At 37.9% G+C, this 14,515-nt stretch overlaps 1 protein-coding gene and 1 non-coding gene across 5 annotated transcripts in view; one reads left to right on the forward strand and one right to left on the reverse strand.

Moving 5' to 3' along the window:
* The window catches only part of MCTP2 (multiple C2 and transmembrane domain containing 2), a 185,183-nt gene that overhangs the window by 60,529 nt on the left and 110,139 nt on the right, over positions 1-14,515 (reverse strand). The gene's annotated exons all lie outside the window — the stretch shown is intronic.
* On the forward strand, positions 440-568 carry LOC134374428 (small nucleolar RNA SNORA33). The gene has a single exon (XR_010023275.1). It is a non-coding gene; the product is annotated as a small nucleolar RNA SNORA33 (small nucleolar RNA).

A 14,515-nucleotide genomic window follows, 5' to 3' on the forward strand; every position in this document is an offset into this window, starting at 1 on the left:
TTTACTTGTAATCAATTTGGCTTCATTGTGCTGTTCTTTTTATGTCTTGATTTTGACAGTTAACTCAATAATTTTGAGTCTGACTTATTTTCAATATCGGTTTTGTCTTGTTCTGTTTTTGTGAAACACAAAAAGTCAATCCAAACTTTTATATGGAAGAGCAAAAAGCCAAGAATTCTTGCCAAGGCATTCCTAAAGATGAAAAACAAACTGGGAAGAACTATGCTAAAGCTAAATGATGTCTGTGTAACACTGGTACAAATGCAAGCAAGAGACCGATGGAGAAGCCCATCTATATATGGAAACTTGATTTAAGACTTTGTGGGAATTGCAGATCACTGAGAAAAGGTGGAATATTCAATAAATGGTACTGAGTCGGTTGGAAACCTAGAACACAAAAATGAAATCAAATCACAAGGAGATTAAAAAATTTAATGCAAAGCCACCTAATGAACCTTCTTATCTTAATGTATTTCTGCAGAATTTAGAAAAACCTGGCAATAGTAAAGCCATGTTATTAGCCTTAAGGACACTGAAGTCATTAAGGTCTCTACAAATGGCTACAACAGATTTTAATTTTTAAAAATTAAAATAAATAAATAAACAAACAAACAAACAAATAAATAAATTTTAACATAAAAGGCAAAACCATAAAAAAAATCTCAAAGAATATTTTTGTGACTCGGAGGGTAGGGAAAGATTCATGAAATGAAAGGCACAAACCATAAAAAATAAATGATAAATTTGACATGAAAGATTTTTGCTCACCAAAAGATAATATAAATAGCATGAAAAAATAACACAAAAATTTTTGAAAGATATTTCTTTTACAAAGATTTTGTATCTACAAATCAATAGAAGTGGGGGGGGGTATTATCCAAAAGTGGAATGAAGGAGGGCCAAAGGCCCCCAAACATTTGAAACTCATTAGTAATAAGAAAAATGCAAATTAAAACCACACTGAGGTACCATTTCACATACCAGATTGGCAAAATAAAGTCAGATAAGGCCAAGAGTTTTCTAAGATGTAGAACAATGATAACTTTCATTTGATGCTGATGGTTTAATCACTTGGGAAATGGTTGGCATTAACTAATTAAGCAGAACACATATATCCAATAACCTAGCAATCCCCTTCCTAGGTATACACCCTAGAGCAGTGGTTCTCAAATTTTAGTATGCATGAGAAACACCTGGAGGACTTACTGAAACACAATTGCTGGGTCCCATCCCCAGAGTTCCTGGTTTAGCAGGTTTGGGATTTGGGGTGGGGCCCAAGAAACTGTATTCCTAAAAAGTTACCAGATGCTGCTATCCAGGCACCACACTGGGAACCATTGATCTAAACTCTTACACGTGCAGTGGATAATATGTATGTTATCCAAACAAGAGCACTTTTAACAATAGCCCCCTACCCCAAAAAAACCCAACCAAATCTGGAATCAATCAATCCAAATTTCTATCTAGAGTGGAATGGTTAAATAAAATAATTTACTTATAAAATTAAATACTATACAGAATGAATATGAACTACCTGGATGAATGTCAGAAACAATACTGGGTGAATAAATTTGCAAGTCACAGAATAAGACATAAAAGTACTACATTTCTTTTATAAAAACTTCAAAAACAGGCAAAATCGAACTACGTCTTTCAGAGATAGACACAAAGGTGGCAAAACCACTCTGAGTAGATAGGCTAAAACACACAACATTCAGTGTCACCACTACTCCTGGGGGTAGAGGAGGAAGGAGGATTTATCACAAAGAAGAAGAGGAAGAAATTCCAAAATAATGGAAATTTTCAATTTTTAAGTGGGGAAGTAGGTACACAGATGTTTCTCTTGTCATGATTCTTTAAACTTTATATACGTTAACACAGTTTTATAAATCCCTTGTACATGTGATATATTTTACACCAAAATTTTTGTTTACAGCAGATCACGTACCACTCAAAACAAAGGGTATGATTCTGCACTGACTTAGCAATGCTTTCAAAAGCCATGAAATTCAGGGCTCCCAAGCAGCCTCTGCCATTCGTTAACCACCATGAAGGACAAAACGCTAATTTTGAAAGTGAGGAAAGTCAGGATGAGGAAGAAAGTGGAAAGGGAGAAAAGACACTACACAAACAACACCTGCGCACCAACTAGGATGGCTGCAAAACTGGAGAGATGCTGAGGTCCTGAGCTGCGGGTCTCACTGGGTTCACTCCTCTCTCTGTGGACAGACATGGAAAGTGGCAGCAGCCACTGTTCCCGTCAACCTCTGAGACCTCCACCCCACACCTGCACAAGTGCCCTTGTACTCAGAAATATTTACAAAATCATCTGTGGTCTATAAAATTTGCAGATGCTGCATATACATCATATGGCACACTAACAGTTTGAAAAAATGATGTCAAGTCCTACCACCTGACATATGGTTTCTCAAAGTTACCTGAGAAAGGGATACCATTTCTTTTCCCATATCACACACATTAACCTGTGAAACACTGCCCATTTTACAGTTTCAGAAATGTTAGCCACTGCCAAGTGTTACAAACCAAAATGCCCACAGGGGTCGAGCAGGTAATATGTCAACCAGTGCAGGAAGCCCAGGTGGGAGATGATAGGGAGTGGTGAGGGCCATGGTGAGCTCAGGCGGCATCCCTTTTCCTGGGGGTCCATTTCCTACTCAGCTTCAGCTGACTATTTCATGCAAAATTAGGTCTGACATTATCCAGCTGTATTAGTCCGTTTTGTGTTGCTATAACAGAACAACCTGAGACTGGGTAATTTATAAGGAAAAGAGGTTTATTTGGCTTACAATTCTGGGACGTCTGCATCTGGCACGGGCCTCAGGCTGCTTCTACTCATGGTGGAAAAACAGCAGGCAGCTGGCAAGTACAAGCAGATCACATGGCGAAAGGAAGCAAGAGAGAGGAGAGAGAAGGTGCCAGGGTCCTTTCAACAATCAGCTCTTGCGGTAACTAATAGAGCGAGAACTCACTCACTACCCCTCCTCCCCCAGGGAGAGCATTAATCCATTCATGAGGGATCCGCCCCCATGACTCAATCAGTTTCCAACACTGTCACATTGGAGATCAAACTTCCACATGAGTTTTGGAGGGGACAACACATCCAAACTCCATCACCAACCTTCCCCTTTGATGCACATAGCTTAGACGGATCTGAAGGCCATTATGCTGTGTGAAAAAAGTCCATCTCAAAGGGTTACCTAGTGTATGATTTCCTTTATATAACATTCTCGAAGTGACAGAATTACAGGGAAGGAAAATAGATAAGTGGTTGCCAGGATTAGGGTTGGGTGTGTGTGAACATGAAGGGGTAATGTGAGTGAGGTTCTCTTTGACAAGGGGATGGTTCTGTATCTTGATTGTGGTGATGTTTACCTGATACGTGACCTATGCACCACCATCCCCACCGAATGCATGTGAAAGCTGGTGAAATCTGAATCAGGTCTGTACCGAAGTTAACAGCGTTGTATCAAGCTGAATTTCCTGGCTTGACAAGGTACCATGGTTATGTAAGATGCTTTCACTGGGAGAAGGTGGCTGAAGGGGACACAGGGACTCTCTGCACTATTTGTTTTTCATGTGAGTCTTAACCTATTTCCAAATAAAAAGTGTTTTTAAATGTTTATTATGTCAGCTCTTCCAATTTTTAAATATGGGAGACAAATTCAATCATTTTACAAGAATTTGTCTGCTCCCCTCGACCCCAAACACACACACACAGATACCCCCCACAGTGGACCAAACGTGGCCACAACTGTTTGCCAGTTGACAACCCAGGGTCCACATTATTCTAACGTACTTCTAATTCATATGGTGCTTGTAATACCTTTTTCCACTTCCTATCCATTCACATCAGGACCAAAGTAAACACTGAAAGCTGAGTCTCATCACAGTGCTCTTCTGCTCAAAGCCTTTAATTTCTCTCCCCTCTCTATAGACAGAGTCTAAAACTCTTAGTTTGCTATTCATGGCGCATTGGATCAAAAAACGGCCTGACTTTACATTTGCTATTCTTCCTTTCTTTCTGTTTTCTACCACAGTTCCTAAATTCCAAGCTCATAAATTTGCCGTTCTTCAAAATTGCCTGTTTTCCTTCTCAGTACCTTAATTCAAAGTGCTTCTAAAAATGTTCATTCTTCCTCCCCAGTTCCCTTGGCTGGAACAAACCATTCTTTCTATAGGATACTGTGCACATACACTTTGCCTGGTATCGTGGTTATTTTGGTTCATATTGATTTTCCTCACCAGAATTGTTTTGCTCTTTGAAATCCTGAATCATATATAATTTATTGCTATAATTCTTGTAAAACATTTCTTGGATGTAACAGATACTCAAAGACTTGTTTAATTGAAACTAGAGTCAAAATCTGAGCATTTAAATACAGGTCTATGGTCATTATTATCCAACACTGCAGTTGGGTAATTTGTACCATGGCAGTGATTACAGGGCAGACAGGGAAGCCTTCAATCAGAATCCAAACAACGGCTCTGAATAACACAAATGCAAGAGGAAAGAGCTTGAGACCCCACAGAACACATGAATTCCAAATGTTTCCCCAGTGTATCTTCAGGGTGGACATTTGTGTGTGGCTTGGAAGCATGAGCATGGGAACGTTCTGGTAAATGTTTTACTTCCATTCCATATTCTGATTCAATGCCCAGAAAGCCAATGTGATCAAATATATCACGAGTTCCAAATCAATTAAAACCGCTGAATTAATTAATCAATTCAAACTTTCATTCAACCTACACCTGTGGGATATTTACCATATTTGAGGCAACATGCTGTTGCTATATACTGAATTTAAAAAATGCATAAGACAGTTTTATCATTCAGCAGCTACACACATGTGCACGCATACACATACACGTACACACATATAACTAAATTTGAGTCACCATTATGCCTTATTTAAATGTAGTTTTTATTAAAAATATCAGGGCACATCATTACATACGGTTCCATAGTAATCAAAGGCACATTTTTCTAAGTCAGGAAACAATATCGTCAATACTTAACTTTTGGTGAGTTTGAATATAGAGACAAATGCTCTTAACTGTTATGTGTACTTTTTCCTTTTGTGTTATTTTCTACAGTTCTAAGGCAATTGTTTTCTAACAATAAGCATTTATTTTATGGTGCTTAAAACATATTCATTTTGGATTTAAATCTAGCTAGCTATGTGATCTTGGAAACAATATTTGACATTTTTTTCATCTGTGAAACAGGCATGGTAGTATCTGCCTCAAGGGCTGTTTAGAGGACTAAATGCAGTGATGAACCTGAAGGGTCCTCTTCATCATGCGTCTATATAGTGGATAAATGATTTCATCCCAGTCAAAGGACAGTGACATAATCATGAAGATAGCCACTTGGAAGATAAAGTTGGTTGGTCTCTACTTCATTAACTATTTTTATAGAAAAGCACTCAGGTATTCACTGGTTCAATGAGAAGACATTTACCCAGTTATTACTTTGTATCAGGCCCAATGCTAGCCACTGACAGTGCTTAGATGATACTAACAGTTTAGTGAAGAAAGAAAATTCAAGATGACAATGGTAAAAAATTTTTTAAAAGGCTTCACTGGTCTGGAGATGGTAAAACATCCAACAGGGCTGGGTTGTAGAGTGAGTGATACTGGAGTTTAGGATGAAAAACTAAGAGGGACCAATTCATGAAAAGACCTCTATGTCATGGTAAAGGTGGAGAATGTGATCCAAAATTAAAGGGAAAGGCACTAAAAAAATGATAGGATCTGATATTTAACTAGATAATTCTGTTAGCAAGGTGCCCTTAAGTATGAGAATGGGGTAGGGAAGTGAGAAACTGAAAAAAAAAATCTAGCAAGAAACTGCAATAGCCCCAGAGAAAGGGCAAGGTCACTTCAGGAGGCTGAGAGATGTTTTACAGAGAATATAGGATTTTGTTGGCTCTTAAACTGTGGCTTGGATTTTTATTAACTCTGGGGAGTCACGTGGAGAAACCCCAAGAATTTTGTGTCCTCACACTCACCTACTCACCAGGAATTACTTCCAAGTCCTGGACAACCCTCCAAGTCATTCCCTGGTTGTTTTACCTCTTCTGGTTGGCCTCTGGAACTAGGCCATCCATTCCTCCCGCCATTGGGCTGTCAAACCCCAGATCTACTATGTGACTAAGCACTTAGCTTCCTCCTAGATTTCCTGCCCTCCAGTCACATACTAGCAGCCATCAGAAAGCAGACTGAGCAAACCAAAGATCAAAAGTCCTTCAAGTTGCCATTAACATAGGACTTCCGTCTATTTCTAATTACAGTCCTCCCAGCCACTCTCAGATTGAAATGTCCATAGCATACAACCTCTTCCCTCCTCCTAAATGTATGCCTCTGACTAAACTATTTCCTATACAAGAAACCAGAGCTTGTTTCAGAAATCTTTATCCACCAGCAAGCAACATGAATGGAAGTAAGTAAATCAGGGCCTAGTTGTGGTAGGCAGAAAAATGGTACCCCAAAGAGGTCCATGTCCTATTCCCCAGAGCCTGTCTTGTTACATGACAAAGAGAATTAAGGTTGCAGATAGATTTAAGGTTGCTAATCATCTGACCTCAAAATAGAGATGATCTGAATTATCTGGGTAGGCCCAGTGGAATGAAAATGACAAGCATTCTTAAAAGTGGAAGAGGGACGCAAAAGAAGAGAGCCAGGAAAGGACATGAAGGCAGAAGCAAGGTCAGGGTGATGGGACCTGCGGACTCAAGAATCTTCCCTTGCTGGGTTTGAAGATGGAGGAAAGAGCCAGGAGCCAAGGGCTGTGGGAAGCCTCTGGAAGTTGGAAATGGGAAAGAAACAGACTATCCACGAGAGCCTCCAGAAGGGAACACAACCCTTCCTTAATTTTAGCCCAGTGTGATCTGTGCTAGATTTCTGAGCTCCAGCACTATAAGATCATAAATTTGTGTCATTCCTAACCCATTTAAATTGATGGTAATTTGTTACAATGACAAGAGAAAATTAAGACAGTAGTATAACGCAAAAGGGGTGAACACACCTAGGGAAATTATGAAAGTCTATCTAGGCTGGCCAGAAAACCAATTCTACACCTTTGGAAGGAGCCAGTGAGTACAGGAGGGAGCTTGTTCTTCCTGGTCTAGTCTCCAACTAGAAAGAGGCAAGGGGAAACAGACACCAATCATGGAAGAAAGGCCTTGGCCAACCTCAACTTGGATAGGGCCCAGAATGGAAATGTTCTTTCCTGCCCTGCCCCTCATTTTCCTCCCTTGCCTTCTAACAAAACCTTCATATTTCCACCTGCAACTCTAAGTCATGCTCCAGTTGTGATGATATATAGAACATTTACCAAATCAATATTCATTGATCATCTGTTTTCCTGAGATCCGTGTGCATCAAAAATATACCACTTTTGGTGTTTACTTGGTATTAGCATCGACTACTTCCACATGGCACAGAATGGCCTGGTCAATTCATTAGGGGAAAATCAAACTTGACATCGTGTCTCTTAGAGACAAAATTCCATCAATTACTTCTAGTTTTGTGTGGGGATGACCCTAACTGGTACTTTATTCCCAATGCTTTTGAAGAGAAACACCTGGACTGTATATTTCTCACTTTTATTATCTTCTATGACTGATAAAACAATTTTCAAACTGTCAATTTCACAATAACACTATACTGAAAATTTTTATGAAGACTGTAGCTAACTCTGTTCTGTTGTTAGAGGAAGTCTATACATAAAAGTTTATATAACCGTAATATTGAACATAAACTGAAGGCTTTTAGACTGTATTCTTCTAAACATGGAGTTTTTGTTGACTTTTATTTTCCTTTTTGGAATATATTAATGAAATTTTTTAAACAGAAAAGAAAAGGCTTCTAACCTATATTATACATGTATTTCTTATTCAATAGTTTTTCCCTCTTTTAAGTGTTAAGTATTTATTAAAATCCGATTGCTTTAATGTTTGCATCATGCTACTGGCTGCCCCATACTTCACATGTCCTGATGATTTTATAGAAATGGAAACAAGTCAAACAATCACTATGGCCTGATACTCCCCCTCCCCACACACACCATTCATAAAAGCAGAAAAACTCGTTTAAAAAGTACTAAACTAAACGAAAGAAAAAAAGCACCTAATGTGCTAGGACTACTGACTTTTTCCCCCTAGAATGATCATAATTTCAAGTCTAGAATCAGACAATAAGTTTCCCATTATGCATTTTTGCAGAAGCTGGTAACTGAGCAGTTCAAAGTCTGATTTTGGTAAATACATCTTTCAGAGCCATCAGCAAATTCTCCACTCTGATTAAAGGAAGGGAGGAAAAATCCTCACACATTTATTTATTTCCCATAAAGCTGGGTATCTGAAGAGGGCAAGAAAAAGATTCCATTAAATGTACCGATAAGTATCTCATTCATTTCAGAAGCATCATTTTTGGTATCGTGGGACCCTCCATGAGAGAAGTCCAGTGTGGTTCTAATTGCACTCTACGTGGACAAAGCATTCTCTTAAAGTGTTCTCTGACTGTGGTCACACGAACACCAGGCTGCAATTATGACTGAAAGCACAAACTTAACACTTACCACTTACTTCTTCATGACTTCTTCACGTTCATAGAGAGATTAGATCAGAATGAACACAGAAAAAAACGCTCTGGGTAATAAAGCAAGTGTATCTAATTAGCATTAGTGCAGTGATAGAGCACAGCAGTTCACTGTATTAAGTTACTCCACTTGCAGCTTTATTTCTGGCACTAAAAGAAGCAGGCTTGCAGTAAGTTCACATTAAGCCTGCAATAGCTCTGTACATATTCAATGTGCTTAAAACAGACGAAGGTGCCTTCATTCAGGAACCCTCCAATAGTGTTGAGTGAGTGATGCTATTTATAGCAGAGTACAATTCCTTTAGGAATCGTATCAAGAATGTCTTGGATGGTCTCCCATTGCTCAGATAGACTACCTATTTGCTTAATTGAAAAGCAAAATTGTGCTTGTATCAGAGCCACCCATACTTGCCACTAAAAACAGAAACGATGCCAAGGCTTGGATCCTCCTTTGCCTTAGAAATGCTTTTAGGACTCTTGAATTTATTCTGATCAGGAAGAGTCTGAGAAGCTTTCTTCTAATGCTGAGACATCACTATAAATCAAGAAGAAATCCAAAATATGGTCTTAAAGCATACAGACACACACACAAGTACACACACACACATACTTAAAACATGCACATACATGAGTACACACACACACATATTCATTCACACAATCTTTCTCACCAAAAATAAAAGTTCAAATCAAAACCCAGCAACTACAAACTCAATTTATGGCCTCTTATGTTCAAATTCTGCTGCATCTTGTAAATAAATGTGCCCACAAATCTACTCACACAACAATGATCCAATTTAAAGAATCTTTTGGATTTTAATGCCTTTAATATGAGACAAAAATAATAAGTTTGATGGCATGAATAGAAAATAAAGTCTTCCTCAGGTATTTTAGGACCTAATCTTTTAAAGCACACAATGAAAATATTTTAAAAGGCCATTTAAAAACCAAGAGGCAGATGTTCAGGTAAAACCAAGGCCAGGAGATTGTTTGTTTTAATAAAGCTATTATATGTGCAGTCCCAAATTAGGAGTGGCACCGAGGCCAGGGTATGTCTAAACCATCACCACCTGTTGGCCCTGAAAAGTCAATTAAAGTCACACTTTCATAGCTGTCCCCTTCGAACCAGTAAAACTTAGACAGCTTCATCGTGAGACTTGACTCGCTCAGAGGGAATATACTTGTAATCTAAATCTGTAGTCTCACATTCCTGCCCAGCTTGTGTATCTATCAACTAACCACAGTGAAAGCAGCCTTCAGGGACAGTGGTAGAAATGGGAGGGGGAATCAGACGAAAAAGGAGAGGAAGAGGAGAGAAACTCCTACCTTATTGGTTTCATGCTGAGAATCATACCTCATTTTGGTGAATTCCAATAATTTCTTCAAAGGCTTTCTTTCCCCCCTTTCCTTCTCTCTCTTTTTTTTTTTCCCCTTTGGAACAGAATTCTGGGCTACATTTTCTGTGCAATAGAAGAGATCCAACTTTGCAAGTTGAAAGCAAGGGCAGAAAAGCCATCGCAAGTGTTTTAGTAATTAAACGAATATGCATAATGAACCATATGCCCAAAGGGCCTGTTCTGCATGTGGGCCAGATTTTTGTTTGAATTTTTAATTTTTATATACAGATGAAACATTCAGTGTAATCCACCAACAGTGCAAGATAACACACAAGAAGAAAAAGTGTGAGGGACAGTCCACATAGAAGCAGGAGCAGGAGATGCTGGAGAAATGCTCTTCTGAAGATTCTGATTCAAATGTGTTTTTCCCCTCCAGCGATTGTTCTATCATCTGCTCAGAGTCTTCAAGAGACACATATAACAAATACACTGACAGCTTTACACAGGATGAGTGAAATACAGTGCCGTCAGCTGAAAAGTGTGAAAATCCCATGGGACAAACAAGAATTCCTTTTAAAAAAATCCTACACCCATCAGGCAGACTACCATCTTGAATTACAGGGAATCCTCCCCGGTCTCTTTCAGAAGCTACATAAATATTATATCGCCAGCTCTAAGCCACATATATTAGCAATCTGAACTGATCTACAAGGAATTCTCATTTCTTAATGACGCAACTGTGCATCCTGGATAGAAAATGCTGGAATGCAAGCTTGCCCTCCCCACGCCTGCAGCAACACAGACTACGAATTTAAGGACGTCTTTACGCTCTTCCAAACATACGGCTCTCCAATATTTCCAAAACTGCTTGTGAAAGAACTGGTAAAACCTTCCTGTAAGCTTTTCAGTGTCATTTAGAAAATACTGAGTTATAATCAAAGCAACGTAAGAGATACAGAGTCTGATAAAATTGCTATATCAGCTCCCAGACACACAAGTTTAAGTACATATTTTCCAATGCAGAGAGGAGACCTTTTTAAAAAAGTGTTTGTATAACAGTTGAAGTTTACAACGATGGTCTGGACAAAGTTATCAGGCTCTAAGTGTGGGTTGGTCTTGTACACGCCTAATTCAGAGTAAACATTTCCTAATTCAGGGTAAACATTTCAGAACGGTGTGTGTGTATGTCTGTGTTGGGGGGGGCAGGTTGGGAAGGGGGAAAAAGGAAATGCTAAAGTTCACTATTTTCCACATGTTTGACTGAAATAGCCTAAATGCAAAAAGCCACATTACCCTGGGAAAAGATTATGAAAACAAATCTGATCAAAAATCAAAGCGAAGCCCTAGACCATCTTTGAATCCTGCTTTGGGACATAGAGGTGCTGTCATTTTCACAATGTAAATTCCAGAAATGGAATGCACAGCATTTAAAGAGCAGCAAGTAATAAAGGAGCTGTAAATAACATCTCTCATTGCTTTCACTCCTAATTCAGAGTTTATGCCTTTGACACTGGCTAGGTTACTTGATCTAGTGGTCTCAGTGGAAAGACAGATAAACTTCAACTGCAGGCAGAAGACAAAAATTGACAAAGAGCGTCACCTTTCCTGACTGTTTAAATCCTTTAAGGAAGTGTCTGAGCAATTAGAGAGGGAGTGTAATCTTTGCAGAGTGCATTAACACTCTCCGACCTTCCAGACAATAGATCAGACCTCAGACACATAATGCTTCCCTAAGGCTTTTTAGCCAGTGTATTTGATCTCTTAGTCACTGTGTGTGTTACTATAGGTATCATCCATGTAGAAGGTATTATTCATGAGCACTACTGTCCACTAACACTGAGGCCGGAATGCCATCACACAAAAAGCAGAGAAGTCACCATAACCTCCAGCAGTATTTCCTCTATCTTTATGGTGGGGGCTGGGGGAAAAATCCAGACCTCTGGAAAATATTCTTCCACAATTTTCAGATTTTTTTTTGAAAGCTACAAAGTCTGTTCTGTAAAAGAGAATTAGTTCCATTAATATTCATAGGTCATTTGATGATTATGGGGCACTGATGGGGTCAACCCCCAAAACATACCACACTTTTTGTCCCTAAAATGAACTTCATAATAGATTCACTGAGAAAAACACCACGTGTGATAAACAACACTGTAATATGCAAAAGAAAGCAAAAGCAAAAAAAGGAAATCAAATAAAATCCTAGCACTGCAAGCTTTTAAATCTTCATCTGTCCTGCAGGTTACCCTGCAGGACACACTAGTCAGGCAATAACCTATTTCCTGATGAACACATCCTGTTCCAACTGCTAATCTCGCAGTGAAAGCTTGGCTTTTACCATTTATTATAAACATTTTCAAGAACTGCTTACTACAATATATTTTTTAATGGATTTAGATTTTGGTCAGCTGCTAACAGAACAGAGAACTGAATATTCTTTATATGAACGCTGCAAAATAGGCTTTCAGAGGGTCTGACTTGCCTTCCCTCTTCTCCCTCATGACTAATTGGAAGAGCAATTCAAACAGAATATAAGAAGGCCAGAGGTTTTTCTTTCTTTTTTCTTTTTCCCCTTCTCTCCTATTATAAAAAATTCTAGATCCGAGGGTATGGTATACAAAACCTTATTGGTTTTGAACTTTACCATAAGACTTAGCAAAATGTTCAGAAGAAAGACAAAGACTGAAATTCACATAATTTACTCAAGACCATCACAGTTGTCTGTTGATGACACTTAACATCTAACGCCTAAAGCATTTAAACCAAAATAATTACATTTTCTTAGAATCAAGACAGTTCCCCCTTGAAAATGTGCACTGCAAAGGTTTTTTTAAATGAGACTACAAGAATACAAGAACTGAAAATTAGCTTTATGCTTAAAAAATCACTCTAGAGTTAGCATTTTCAAACTCAAACTTAAAAAAAATAGCAAATGAACATATATTTTCACAAAAACCAATTTAAGAACTTTTGAACCTGAACTAGCAGGAAAGAAAGAACTATCTACTGAATATTTTAACTTTGCTTTGACATGTCTAACGTATAAAATGAAATAACTGAAAGAATTTTTAAAATGTTATCATATCCACTCTGCATTTCCTAATGTTTTAAAATAAATTGTTTTGCTGTGATTTTAGCTCTGAATAAAACAGCTTTCAAGCAATTTGTGATCCTACTTGCATTAAAACTAACCTTAAACAACTAGCTAAGGAAGAAAATAGCCTCTGAAAGCAACTGGATTTGATACTGTGATTTGAAGGTATGCTTATGTGTGCACACTCATACACACACACAGCCTTATACCTAAGCAACTTTATCGTACCCAATAGCAAAGAACTTCATCGAAGTTAAACCTAACCAATGGTATAGGCATCACATTTTAGCTGCAGGGTAAGAAAAATAAAAATAAAAGACAAAAAGAGTCTTAAATGGGTATTTACCATATGAAATCTATACCAACTTGGCAATAATCTGGATCTTATTCCTTCTGCATAAAGATGAATATGCTGTAGAATATGCAAGAAAATTACAAAAACAGAGCAGGAAATTACACAACATGAAAATATGATTTTTTTTTTTTACTAATGTAATGATTTCTGCCTGTATATGATTGCACCAAATTAAAAATAAATTGCTGAAATTAAAATCCCCAAGAAGTAGCCAACAAAAACTTACCTTGGGAATTTTACCATTTATTAGTTTCTATCGCCACCTGCAGGACTATCTTTAAGTAAACTCAAGCAATCATCAAGCTATTTGCTGTTTTTCTTTTCCTTCTCTTCCTCCTATTCTTCCTTTTCCTGTTGTTGTTAAATTTCCAGCAAATCCATTATTTTTCTTTTGAAATAGTGTGCATTATTAAAAATTTAAAAATAACCAATAAAATGCATGATTAAATTTCCTGAAAGAGGTGAATTTAATGAAGCTGCAGGCAGCTAATTTTTTAACAACTAAATACACGATGCATTTTCCTATTCTGCAAAGTAGAATTCTGGGCAAAAATTAGCATATCGAAGTTTCCTTATGAAAAAATGTGAGTACTTCAATGGTTTTCAAGGAAAATAGCTCTTGCTATGGAATAGTTTACAAAATGTTTATATTTGCATGTTCCTGGCTTAATCCAGAGCAGGAGAAATGTTGCTATTAGCAAATGCATACTTAGTATTCTGTTGCTCTTTAAATAGAAGACAAATGTAAGACAATATTTCATGAAAAGTGTTATTGTAGCCCCATAGTGTAAGAACACGTTTTTACAGAAGTTAGAGCTTAAACACATCCAAAACACAAAGGCGCAGGTTATCCATGTCCTTGTCATCATATTTGTCATACTCATCACTATCACCACCAAGTTGTGATGAGGAAAACTCATCTGCTGTAAGAGAACAGTCAGCCAAGTGTGCAGTAAGTAACAATACACATTTATGTTCCTCCACAGCATATTAGTCTTCTGAGTCACAACTCCACAGATGTATAAAATATTTACCAAATGAAACACTTGAGGGAAAATGCACTTTTTCTTTTTTTCCAAATAACAGAATCCATGGATACCGTGTAGG

Source organism: Cynocephalus volans, chromosome 3, assembly GCF_027409185.1.
Source record: "Cynocephalus volans isolate mCynVol1 chromosome 3, mCynVol1.pri, whole genome shotgun sequence".
NCBI classification, from domain to species: Eukaryota; Metazoa; Chordata; class Mammalia; order Dermoptera; family Cynocephalidae; genus Cynocephalus; species Cynocephalus volans.